Here is a 13984-nt window from a genome sequence, read left to right as displayed (position 1 = left end):
AGATTATAGAAAGCTTTATAAACACATTGTATTTATGAGAAAAAGCATGTGGATTTTTAGGTGTATGCATAAATATGCGAAGGTACCAGTTCGTGCAGGCTCATTTTAACCCAGTATGATACAGTGCATAAAATTTGTAATGTCCGCAATTTTTAAACGCATTTCCGCGTAGGGGCCTATATCTGAAAATAGGACATCCAGAAACCCACTAAGTAAACTTCATTTCTCTGATGCCAGTACTGTAAAAAAATTGTTAGGACAAAGTAAAATACCTTAATCCATATCTTCACTTAATTTAAAAGGATTCGTTTACCACAAACAAACTTCAGTATACAGTATGTGCCAGACTCCCCAATGTACTTACCCATATTTAATATGCAGTCTCACATACTATCTCTGCATAAGCTATGTGGCAGAAACAAAAGTTAGGGACCATCGAGGGGCACAACTTTGCTGGTGTGACAGCAAAAACCTTTTCCGGATTAATGCATTTACAATTTACCATTGCTGTATCATTTTGCCTGTCACATTTCTGTGGGCTCATGTATATTGCCAAATGCAGTGGACGCCGTTGCTCTGCATGCCATACACACACACATACACACACACACACACACACACACACACACACACACACACACATATATATATATATATATATATATATATATATATATATATATATATATATATACTATATATATATATACATACATATACATACATACATACATACATACATATATATATATATATATATATATATATATATATATATATATATATATATATATATATATATATATATATATACATAATTGTGCTTCATTTTATACGTGCCCACAGATCAAGTGAAACTGCCTGACTATAAGTGACTGATTAAATTTCGTCCTCGGTATTCATCATTTCAAACCCTGATTTTAGACACCGAGTTCCCTACCTTGATTTAATCTTTATACTGTGATACACTGATCCTGTGTTATTGTAGGCGTGCCCACATAGCTGATAAGTTATGACCAACCAAATTTGTTCTATATAGATTTACGAAAGCCGACGGTGATTAGGTAAGCGGGACTCTTCATGAATAATAGTCGTGAGCGATATTCATTCCCCTCGTGACCTCTGGGAATGGGTGGCATTAGGAATGTCCAACTTGAGGATAAAATAAGATCCTTCTCTTGAGTGTAAATGTTAAACATTCTCATAAATGCGCAAGAACTTCTGTTGCTTATCATTAGTAGTCCTCGTAAACCTGAAGGATTTTAAGTGAATTCCTCATGATTTACAAAGACCTAAAATTCAAGGAAATGGGTTCACCGTTATCCTCTTGATGGCAATCCTTAATGCCACCCCTTTCTATAGGTCACAAAAGGAGTGAATATTATTCATGAGATAAGCACAGGATATTACAATCTCGGCCGAAGGCTAAGACCTGGGACATATGAGGCCATTCAGCGCTGAAAGAAGAATCGAGAGCAAAAGGTTAGAAAGGCGTAACAGTAGGAAAACGTTGCAGTTACACTACGAAGCTATTGTTAGAAGAGGGTGGAAAGTAATAAGGAAGAAAGAATATGAATAGAGGTACAGGAAAAGGAATGAAAGTGGTTGTAGCTATGGGCCGAAGGGGGCTGCAAAGAACCTTAAGTAATGCCTACAGTGCACCGTGCGTGAGGTGCACTGACAGCACTCACAACCACCCCACCCCACCAGGTATTATTCATGGTTGTCCCACTTACCTAATCACCGTCGGTCGGCTTCCATCTCTCTCCCTCATTCCACAATATGATTTAAAAAAAAAAAAAAAAAAAAGCTCCTCGCGCTTCAGAAAGGGATGACGCTAATGAGATTTCTCTGAGCACTCGCTTGATTATTGAAGTAATGACCAGCATTAGTCTAAGTCAGATCGAAATTCAAAATTAAGGTAATAAACGAAAACTGTCCCATCAAAGCGGCTTTTAAGTGGCCAGCAGGGCATCCAATGTGCTTTGGTGGTGTAGTTATTAATAACGGAGTGTGTTGGCATGTGTGGTACAAAGTTATTGTTCATGTATCAGAGAGCACTAAAGCATACGTAAATTGCTGAACAGGAATATCTATCTGCCAATCTACTAAATATATATATATATATATATATATATATATATATATATATATATATATATATATATATATATATATATATATATATATATATATATATATATATATATATATATATATATCACAGCATCGCTCTTAAGAATTCATCTCGCATTCACTACTTGTACAAAGCCGTCTATGTTTTACCGAATACGTTCCTGTTCTAATTAGGCATTCCTGTCTTACTGGACTTAATTGCAGTCATTACGAGTCTAAGCTAGCTAGTTGCCCAAAAAATCCCTACCACGCACCTTACTAGCAGAGAATATGGGAGTTTCTCAAATATTTTCAGAAGTGTCGGGGCAGAGTTATTGCAGCTGGATAATTTCGATCTCACTTGGCCCAAGTCTCTCCATCTATCTAACGGAATAATTGTGAACGTCTTTCTGCTCTGTTTATTGGCCTCTTTTAAGTGATTGTTTGGCAATGGCGATTTTCACGTAATAAGGGAGGAACGCTGACTATTGCTCAGAACTGTGACTTTAGATTCTACGGAAAATTATTTTCTCTGCTATGTGGGATCTTTTTCCCTTTTTATGTAAAAAAAAATTATTTTTCTGTGATTTTTTAAAATCCTGTCACTCTAAAATAAAAAAAAATAAAAAAAAAAAAACAAACGTTACCAGCACCAACGAAAATATCCTACATTACGACATCGATCAGACCCTCCACATTTATCTCACAACAATTTTCAACAAATCAGATGATTCAAGTCCTCATGCCCATTAGTTCATAATTCCTTCTCGCTTGAGTTATTACTCGAGAAACATGGTATGCGCCATTTTTTAAAACTGAACTTAACTTGACTGAAAATCTACTATTTTCAGCTCGAAATAACACCTGTACTTGTGACGGTACCGTCCTACATTACTTCTGTCTGAAGCTAATTTTTTATAAGTAACGCCAAATAACAATTATTGAAAAACACCTGTTAGTTTTTTAGATACTTACAAATATGTTTCGGATATGTCGTATTTTCTGGGCGGAAATTCCCACTACTATGCTCTATAATGTGTTTTATCATGTTTTATGGTATAAAATCCACAAGATATTTTGTGTGTTGTTCACGTCTGTTTTTTTTATTTTGTGTTGTTTGATAATAAAAAAGATGGCTCTAAACACCCGTAAGTTTTAGTATTTTCCAAAAATAAAATTCTAAGTGTTCCCAACAATATGGTCTCATACAATTAATAAAAATCACAAGCATTAATAAACATGTCGTGGAGTATGTTAATAATAACCGTAAGGACCCCGTGAATAATGATCAGTGCTAAAGTGAACGGTGATTAAAGCAAAAAAAAACAAAATAAATAAATAATTTCCAGAAAAATGACATTGCCACATGCAGTTTATAAATATCAATAAACATTGAATAAGTTAATAACAGTCCTAACGAACCTAAGAATAACTGTTAATGATGTAGATAATGTGATTATTGCAAGCAAGTGACAAAAATTACAAAAAAAAATTAATATTTTCATACATAGTTCACAAATATCAATAACCTGGAGTATGTTAATAATTCTAACAAAACTGTGAATAACAGTTAATGATAAAGATACTGGTGATTAATGAGAAAAAAGTAGAGAGTATTCCAAAAAAATTAATGTCATTCATAGTCAATAAACGCCAAAAAAAACATGATGTTAAAAATTCTAATAAACAAGTGAATAATGGTTAATGATAATGATAATGGCGATTAATGTAAACAAGTAACAACCATTCCCAAAAATTAATATTGTCATACATAATTAACAAACATCAATAAACATAACGAATGTTAATAATTCTAATAAAACTTGAATGATGATAATGATAATGGTGATTAATGCAAACAAGTAATGAACATTCCAAAAATTAATACTGACACACATAGTTAATAAAAATCAATAAACATACAGTAAGTGAATAATTCTAACAAACCAGTGAATAATGATTAATGATAATGATAATGGTTATTAATTTAAACAAGTAACAGACATTAAAAAACCAAATGCTGTCACACATAGTTAGTTTTAGCAAACATATTTCAACATGGAGTATGTTAACAATAATCCCAACAAACTTGTGAAAACTGATTGTTGATGAAGATAATAATAATTAATGCATAAAAATAATTACTAACGGATGAAAACATATGAAAGAGACAGATAATGGCAAAAAATAAAATAAAAATAAAAACAGTTTTACTCACCAAAATTGAAAAGACACGTCAAAATTTGCGTTTGCATTACGCCGAGATGACAGACGAAAGCGCGGCATGGAGGCACAGGCCTAGTCGTTGTTGGAGAGTTTGGCAGTCTTCTTTTTGCCTTTTTGTCCTTCTTTCAAGTAGCCTAATAGACATCTGTTCCTGGTGGCCTCCTATCAACAAGAACTTTCTTGAGCCACACACACGGGTGTTGCACACATCCTTTCTCACAGGAAAAAAAACTGATGTTATAATGGTATCTGAAAATTTTGGTATGATTTTTTTAACTTTACCATGACGACATCAGACTGGCTGACGACCATCCAGTCAAGCTATTTTTTCGAGTGAGACCCCAAATATTAGCGGTTCGAGATATAGTCACTACTGTAGTGGCGTGAACGTACGGGCAGGAACTGTATGTGTTCATGGACTGCCTCTAGAGCAGCCACTGTTAACTCCCTAGTGTTGGGTCGTGGCCCTCAGGCCCCGTGTTGTTTCTCTCTCAGACAAACTTTCCCATAGGAACTTGGATATCCACAGCGGTAACAGATCACTTCAATGTCCAATTCATCTTGTTTTCTTTAGCCTTAGATCGCTTCCTCTTGGTGGATTTCCTACAAGTATTTCTTTGAAAGTATGGTCTCTTCAAGTTGTAGTCCCCAAAGATCAAATTAATCAAATTAATCGTCTCATTCCTACTTTGGAAAAACACTATCTCTGGCAAATGTAAGTGGACTGACTTTCTTAGTTGGAACAGTTTTCTTAGTACCAGTCGTCTTGGCAAAATTTTGGTAGGACAGTCTCAATTTTTTTCTAGGTTCAATAACCCTTTTACTTCCCTTTTATCTGTTGTACAGGTTGCTCAGTCTCATGCACATTAAGTTTAACAGATCAGGGTCCACTTCAGATGGCGTCACTGGCACTGATACTGAATTCATTACTTATTGGGGTGACACACTTGCCAACACTCATGGACCTGGTAGTGGCATATGGGATTGGATCATCACATTGTGTAACACTATCACTGTTGTAGAGATGCACCCCACTCGTCATCTGAGGTACCACTACTAACCTTATCTTTACCCTTTTCCTTTCAATATCACTCCTTTCCACTTTACCCTCCCCTGTTATGGTACTGCCTTGCACTTTGACACCAATATCACCACGATCTGTTGCTGGAAAAGGCTCACCATCGTCGCTATCATTATCACTAAAGGTTGTATGCAGCGACCCTTGAGCACCTAGCTGCTGTCACTTTTAGTCTTCATTCTGCTCCAACCAATTTTCCCTTCTTCCATCTTTCTGTACATCCACCACACTCCTTTTCACTGTCTTAACCGCTGAATGTCTGAAAGTGCCCAGTCCTTCGCTTCATAGCCGAATTTTCATGAATCAAACCATCACTACCATGTGAACTCGGAACATCATCCAAAATTACCTTTGCCATTACCATAAAGCCACTGATACACAGAGAGAGACATTTCTTTTATTGCTCTCTTTTACAAGTATCCGGGGATGGCCCAGCCACCTCGCACACTTCATAGAAAATACGTTGTCAAGCTTATTATATCGTGAATATCCTCGCTCGATGATTAATAATACCGAGTATAATAACAATAAAATCATATTATATTTGCTGAGCACTCCGAAGACCGATCACCTCAAACGTATACAATAACAAATGCGCTGATTGGCTGACGCAGGACATAATTTTCTCGCGTAATAAAAATATCTTACAACGGCTCTCCTGAAACGTGGGGCACTGTCACTCGCGTTAGGCTGAAAACGCTTTGCATTAAAAGCGATTTTCGACAATACTGGAGTTGCTCGCAGCGTTGTTCTGTATGTTAAATTCTTATCGAAGGTTTGTAGAAATGCCCGTACTAAACCGAATTTCGCTGGAAGTGGCTCTTAATAGCAATTAACATGAAGGTTTGGCAGAGGCCCCAGGTCAACCGTCTACAATCGCCTGTATTATGCGGGCTTCATGTCTAAAACCGAATAACGTGTGTGTGTGTGTGTGTGTGCGTATGTATATATATATATATATATATATATATATATATATATATATATATATATATATATATATATATATATATATATATATATATATATATAACATCATAACATCAGATCAGCAAAATTTCCCTGTTTTAAGAATATTTATATGCAAATATCTAGTCTTTTACCTGATATAATATTATTTTAAACCTAGAGTCATTCATTTTGGTTGTGATTCGGTCACATAGTTAACTTCTTGGCCTCTTTTAAGCTTGAATGCCTTAGAGCATCGTAATAACTATAAGCAGTTTATGTACAAATTCAATATAACATCCAAGCAAGGCATGAGCAGGCGTGCTCTACTGGTGTTTCTTCAGAGCGCCAACAGATGGCGCTGATGCTCGCCTGGTTTGTGATGACGTCACGGGCTGGAAGTGAAAAGTCAGTCTTGTTGAAGTTCTCTTTTGGTCGTTACGCGGCGTTTCATTCCCTACGGCCGGCGCTTATGTTTTTTAGCCTTGTGACAAACGGCATGAAAAACGCCGATATGTTTCATGGTGTTCATACTCTTCCCTCGGGAGATTAAGGTGAATACTTCGCATTCCTCATTTGTTTGACACAGCGTGTGGCCAAGCTGTTACACTGAGCCCACCAGCGTTGTGCAGCCACGGCTTAGGGCACAGTGTTGTGTGTTGTCGCCATCAGTAAATTTCCGTTCATTTCCACAAAATAAGCCTTGCAAATATCAAATTATAAGGATAATACAAGAAGAATACAGCACACAAAATCGGTCTCTTTTTTTCGAAGGTGATTCGTTTACATAGGTCTAATAGTGTTTTGAGTGTTTGCTTATTTGATGCTTCGTTGTTATGAAGTCTCACTTGGACGACAGTAAGGCATCCAAATGACAGAACAGATTAAGTGATTCAGACCAATTCTTTTGATGCCTAGGGAAATGAGCACATTTCCTTACCAAACAGAGGGCTAGGATTAAACCTCTGTGCTGTGACGACCACCTAGGCTAATGGTTGAAGGAATGTGAAGCAGAGAAGTCGAGAACAACATCTGGTGATTCTAGGAAGAATTCCGTACTGTGATACTGGTTAGTTCTACCATTATTTTTACTAAACGTTATAAAAACGATGTATGTAATGCAGTAATGCAATACAAGTGAGATAACCTGAAAAATTTACCGAAATAATGTTAGAAATTTGCTCTCGTATTTATGCTTTTACACAGAAATGCTCAGCGGGACTCTATGTTTAGTACCAGCCCCTCGGCGATTAACATGAAAAAATAACAATAATAATAATGATAATAATCAAAGGACTGTAAATTTCTCACTATATTTCGGTAAATTTTACAAGTTATCTAACCCTTATTGCATCATGTACCCCCTTTTCCATATTGTTCAGTTAATATCTCCGCGCGCCCGCGCGCGCGCGTTTGTGTGTGTGAGAGAGAGAGAGAGAGAGAGAGAGAGAGAGAGGTAATTTGCTCTGATATCCTTTATTTGTGGATTATCTACTAGATAGACCATTCTTCTGATATCATTTAGGTCGGTTTATATATTGTGTCAGACTTCGTAACATTTTTGTAATTTATGTACCCATGATATTGTATAATGCAATCATTATCATCGGGGTTTGCGTTTGATTCTGATTATAGGAAAGTGGGGAATGCCATGTAGTGACAGATGACGGAGAATACATAGAAAGAAACAATAAGGTGTTTGGTATACTAAAGCTCTATATGTACTTGAATCATCAGAAATAAAAAATAGCTAGGCCCTAAACCATGATATGGCAAGATTTCCGCTCTAGCGGCCTCTGGCATTTATCAGTTAATTTCTCAGAATGCCGAAATGTCGTTAATGCAACGCTTATGATGTAATAGTATTCTTTGTAATTCGCAAAAACATACGGTTGCCAGATCTACCAGTATCAGATTGAGTAGGTATTTTGTATCATTAACCGTACTCATCTCGCAATTTCCCATAATACCCCTCTCTATCTGTGTTATGTGAACCGGACCCAATGAAGCATTTTACAGTGGGGGTAATTTGTAGTTTATCAACTAGGATCTCTCTCTCTCTCTCTCTCTCTCTCTTGCTAATGAGTGTACTGTTCGGGTTCCTTACACGTGTACGTTCTGTGTTATTTTGTGTTAAAGATGCCCTGGTCTTCCAGGAGTACACAGGCCTGTACTTGCCACACTCGTACACAAACATCCAGCACATGCTTGTATGTTGTCCCGAGTGCAGTTAAGTCTCTCTCTACACGTCAGATGTGTTTTTTTCAGACTCGTTTTTACCTATTCACATGTCTATAGGTCTACGTGCTAACCAGTGCAGGCTTGCTTTTCTGGATATGTTTACGTTGTGTGTATTTAAGATAAAGCCAGTTTCCTACACAGTATATAGGCCTACTCTTTACACGCTTATATACTGTCTTGGACACTGAAGATTCTCTCTCTCTCTCTCTCTCTCTCTCTCTCTCTCTCTCTCTCTCTCTCTCTCTCTGTGTGTGTCTTCACGGCAGAGATGTTTAATTTCTGAATGTTATTTGCCAATTCATTTATCCATAGGTCTGCTTTCTAACGTGTGTAGGCCTACTGCTCTGGACTAAGCACGCACGTACTTACAACACAAACATTCAACACACGCTGTATGTTATCTTGGGCACTTAGTTTCATGAACACCTGCAGTTCTTTTTAAATGTATAAAGACAATTTGCTTATATTGCAAAAGTAATAATATCAAAGAGAACAGTAATTACTGTGTCTTGCTACGATGTGCATTTCATTATTGGTTTTATTATCCATATTTTGATTACTTTTGATATGGAGGCTAAAACAACAGTTAGTAGGATATCTTGTAATCCAATATTAAAATGTTTAATCATGTTACGGTTGACTTGACCTCTTCCTTAAGATGGCCTTCACACTTTCATTAATCCCCCCTCCCCACCCTTCATGTATTTTTTCATCTTCATTCATCCCATCCACGACCTTCGTTGTCATTGCAACGAGTCTTCTTCATCTTTCACATCTTCTTCATCGTAATTATCTTCCACTGCTGGATGCACTGAGGAATTTAATTTGCTTTAGTTTAAAAATCTCTCTCATAGTATTCTCCTTTAGGTTTGGTTACGTGCTGAGTATGGTTGTTGAAAAAAAATATACACAAAAAAACAACACTCAATGTATAAAATATATATATATATATATATATATATATATATATATATATATATATATGTGTGTGTGTGTGTGTGTGTGTGTGTGTGTATAATGTGTAGTATATATAAACGTCATTAAATCAATTATAAAAAATACATTATATTTTTGTAGAATTTATATGAATATGAGTAAATGTATTTCAGAATTGTCGTTATTTCATTTATTCATGAATCTCGTTTGGAGTTCGTGACTACATTTCATTGCTCCTTTTGATGTCTATTAAATTAGATAGATATTTCTTGTTATTAATGATTACAATCTCACATTTCTTTCAATGAAGTATTCTTTACGTTACATTTAATTATTTAGAACAATGAACTTTCACTGCTTTTTCTAGGCAGATAAGGTTTTAAGTTTCGTCATAGTACTGGAACCAACATACTCAACCTGACCTTCATTAATTCCAGGTTTTCAACCGATTCAGTTCAAAGGCGCGACATTCAAAAGGAAGCGGTCTGGCAACTGTGGAGTTTCACAGGTAGGTCATTTTTCTCTCATTCAGGGTTTCAATCCTTTTATTCGTTGCCTGATTTCCTTCTCGTGATGCAGGTCTTTCTTAGTGCTGAAGTGACGTAAGACTTGCCTGGGAATGCGTGAGTTAGTGGCCATTTTGACTGAACTTCTTTCATACCGTTTTGTTGCGATCTCGCTTCTTTTGCAGTGCCAACACCGGACCCCCCCACCTCTCTCTCTCTCTCTCTCTCTCTCTCTCTCTCTCTCTCTCTCTCTCCTTTGAAGATGCTGTAAGATAAATATTTCAATACCACATTTTATAAATCGAAAATGTTAAGGTTAATTAAGTGTGTCGTTCCACAACCATTGACAGTTCTTGCCTTAGGAGTGAGTTGAAAGTATATGCTTGTAAAGTAACGTATTATAACATATTTACCTGCGTAGTAATTGAGCATTATTCCATTTGGGTTATTCTAATGCAATTCCTTCCTCTCCTTTTAATCCTACAGATTATTATCTCACTCCCTGAGAGAGAGAGAGAGAGAGAGATAATGCTTACGTCTTCATTCCCCCTCAATTGTCTCTAATCAACCATATTCATCCCTTTCCCTTCTTTTTACCGTTCAGGGTCAATACCTGCTGTCCTCGCGCTTTTTTTTTTTTTTTTTTTGCTTCTGTGTGCGTTTATGTGTGCGTGTGTGGGGGGTGTGTATGCGTGGGTGGGTGAGTGTGTGTGTGTGTGTGTGTGTGTGTTTGGTGCATATGTGTTTGTGGCTCAGTTCCTCAGTAATTAAATCATAAATCTTTTTATTCAGTATTTTTTTTCCAGAGGTCAAAGTAAATATAGTCAACCATTCATATTTTAAAATACGAGATTATTTCCTTAACATTGCCCCATGAAGAACTGAGTGACCCGTTCGTAAGTTATCATCGTCTCCAAACGCTATTATATACCATTCTCTGCCTATGGAGAAAATTAGGCTAAATATTTTCCAAGAGTTTATTCATATCAAAATGAAATGATAAAAGATTGTGTTTTTATGATTAGATATTAAAACGGAAAAGGAGTTATAGATACAAATAAAACTAGGGAAAACGCTCGTAAGTATAAGGAACTGTTAAAAACGGTACCGTAGCAGAAAATTAGTAATGATTTTCACATATTCTCGTTTATACAAAGAATTAATAAATATATTGTCTATAATGTACATTGGCCCTTATGCATTAACAAAAGAGCGTTGAGAATTGCTGGATGAATTCAAAAGAAGGGCTAATACACAGATAACGAAATATGGTAAGCGGTGAACATTCAGATGTCCCATGTAAGCAGCAGTTCACTGTGCAGTGAATTTCAACACCGAATGATATCCACAAACGCTTCCGGGCTTCATACAACGTGACCCACATTTTTAATTAATTATTTCTTCCCAGGCAAACCATTAATGAATTACGCTCAAGGCAAATATGCCAGCAATTTTAAAACTGGGCCATCTTTGCTGTTCTACATTATATATATATATATATATATATATATATATATATATATATATATATATATAGGCCTATATATATATATATATATATATATATATATATATATATATATATATATATATATATATATATATATATATATATATATATATATATATATATATATATATATATATATATATATATATATATATATATATATATATATATATATATATATATATATATATATATATATATATATATATATATATATATATATATATATATATATATATATATATATATATATATATATATATATATATACTGAAACTCTGAAACGTTTGTAAACGTTTGTTTGTTTGAACACTAGAGCAAATGATCGAGTGTTAACTTAGCTGTGCCTTCACCCTCCTCCTCCCTCCCCTCCTTCCTTCCTCCCCCTCCCCCTTCCCTACCCTACTTCTCCTCCCCTTTCCCTTTCCTGCCCTTCCTCCTCCCCCTCACCCTTCCTCCTCCCCTCATATCCCACTCCTTTCCCTCTCCCTCCCCTTCCTCATCCCCTCACTCTCACCTTCCCCTCCCTTCTCCTCCCACCTTCCCTCCCCTCCTCCTCCCCTTCCCCTTCCCCCCTCCTTCCTTTCTCCTTTCCCCTCCCCTACCCCCTTCCCTCTCCATTCTCCCCTCCCCCCCCTCCCCCCTCCTTTCCTCCACCTTCCTCTTCCCCTCCCCTCCTCCCCTCCTTCCTCCTCTCCCATTTCCCATCCCCTTCCCCCCACTCTTCCTCCCATCCCATCTTCCATTCCCCCTTTCCCTTTCCCTTTCCCACCCCTTCTCCCCTCCATTTCCCCTCCTCTCCCCACCACTTCCTCCCCACTCCATTTTCCTCCTCACCCATACCTCCTCTCCTTCCCTTCCCCTTCACTCTTCCCTACTCTTTCCCCTTCCCTCTTCCCCCTCCTCCTCCCCTCACCCTCACCCTTCTACTTCCTTTCCTCCTCCCTCCCCTCTTCCCTCCTCCTTCATCCCATCCCTCCCTTTCCAATCTCCTCCCTCTTTTCATTCATCCCTCCTTCCCCCCCTCTCCCTCACCTCCCCTTCCAACCTCCCCTCCCCTCTCTCCTCACCTGCTCCCCTCCCCTCCCCTCTCCTTCCTCTTTTCCCTTCCCTCCCCATCACCCTTCCCTTTTCCTTCCCCTTCACTCTTCCTCCCCTTCCCTTCCCCCTCCTACCCTTCCCCTTCCCCTTTCCTCTTCCCTCACCTTCCTCACCCTCTCTCCCCTTCACCCCTCCTACCCTTCTTCCCCTTCCCCTCCCTGCCCCTTCCCCTCACCCTTCCCCCTTCCCTTCCCTTCCTCGTAAACGGGGCTGGTGCTGCCTGCAGACTTTGTATCTAAAGTGGTATATAAATATGGAGCTGTTTACAAACTTTTGCATCTGTCTGTGCTGTTTGTTACCAGAGAGTTTTAAATCGTTCACTGAATCATTCTTTTGTGATTTTTCGTACCTAATCAACATAGGTAAGAAGAAATAAATAAAAACTAACCCAACCGGCCACAGGTGGTCTTGGCAAGATATATGATGGAACGGTGTCAAGAAGCCATGATGAATATACTAAGGTATGGAAATGCTACTTTTTCATCACAAAAAAAGTGACCCAACGGGCCACGTGTGGTCTAGGCAAAGTAAAGTATGTGATGGAACGGTTTCAAGATGCCATGATGGTTATACTAAGGAATGGAAATGCTACTTTTTTCATCACAGTAAGAAGTGACGGTTGTCTAGTGTGTGTGTGTGTGTGTGTGTATATGTATATATATATATATATATATATATATATATATATATATATGTATATATATATACACCGTATGTATATATGAGATCATGTGATTTATAAATTCTTAAGCTTTGACATGAATAATATTGTGGTAGTTATGAATAGCCTGGCAGATTTAGGGTTAGCTAAAAATGTATCTCACCATCCAGCTAAGATTGTAAGTTCTTTTTGAACAACGAGGATAAGAGCAGGCGAAAATAATAGTTATACTCAGTGTATAATTATAACTAATTTACATGCACAGTATCTTTAATTAACCTCAGACTATAATATTTACATACTTAATATCATTTACCTGACGCCTTTAAGCACTATATCAGGTGACACTCAAACTAAATTATAATTTTGTCAAGTTAGTTTTTTTTCAATTAGGCATCCTTACGTCTTTATATTCGTAGACTATTTCCAGCAGATAATTATCCTGAAAAAACCTGTAACGACATAATCTCCTTATTTTCTTTAATAAAAAATGTACAGATTACATTTCATGCTTTTCATCATCTTTTCTTCACTTCACATATTTATTCAACACATTAGAATAATATGATTTATCACAGAGCTCTCTCAATGCACAGAGAAACAAACGATCATGCATTTCAGATAATACTGCAATTACATAACATATTCCATCACGTCAGCGG

General features: G+C 37.0%; 1 long non-coding RNA gene across 1 annotated transcript in view; it reads left to right on the top strand.

The window, feature by feature from the left end:
• The first annotated feature begins 6808 nt into the window (after positions 1–6808).
• Positions 6809–13984, top strand: part of LOC136840531 (uncharacterized) — a 244974-nt gene continuing 237798 nt past the window's right edge. The window contains exons 1-2 of the long non-coding RNA XR_010853634.1: positions 6809–7436; positions 9982–10052. This is a non-coding gene — a long non-coding RNA (uncharacterized lncRNA). The remainder of the gene's footprint in view (positions 7437–9981; positions 10053–13984) is intronic.

The sequence above is a fragment of the Macrobrachium rosenbergii genome, chromosome 7 (assembly GCF_040412425.1).
Source record: "Macrobrachium rosenbergii isolate ZJJX-2024 chromosome 7, ASM4041242v1, whole genome shotgun sequence".
NCBI lineage: Eukaryota > Metazoa > Arthropoda > Malacostraca > Decapoda > Palaemonidae > Macrobrachium > Macrobrachium rosenbergii.
This window is presented reverse-complemented; position numbering and strand designations above follow the sequence as displayed.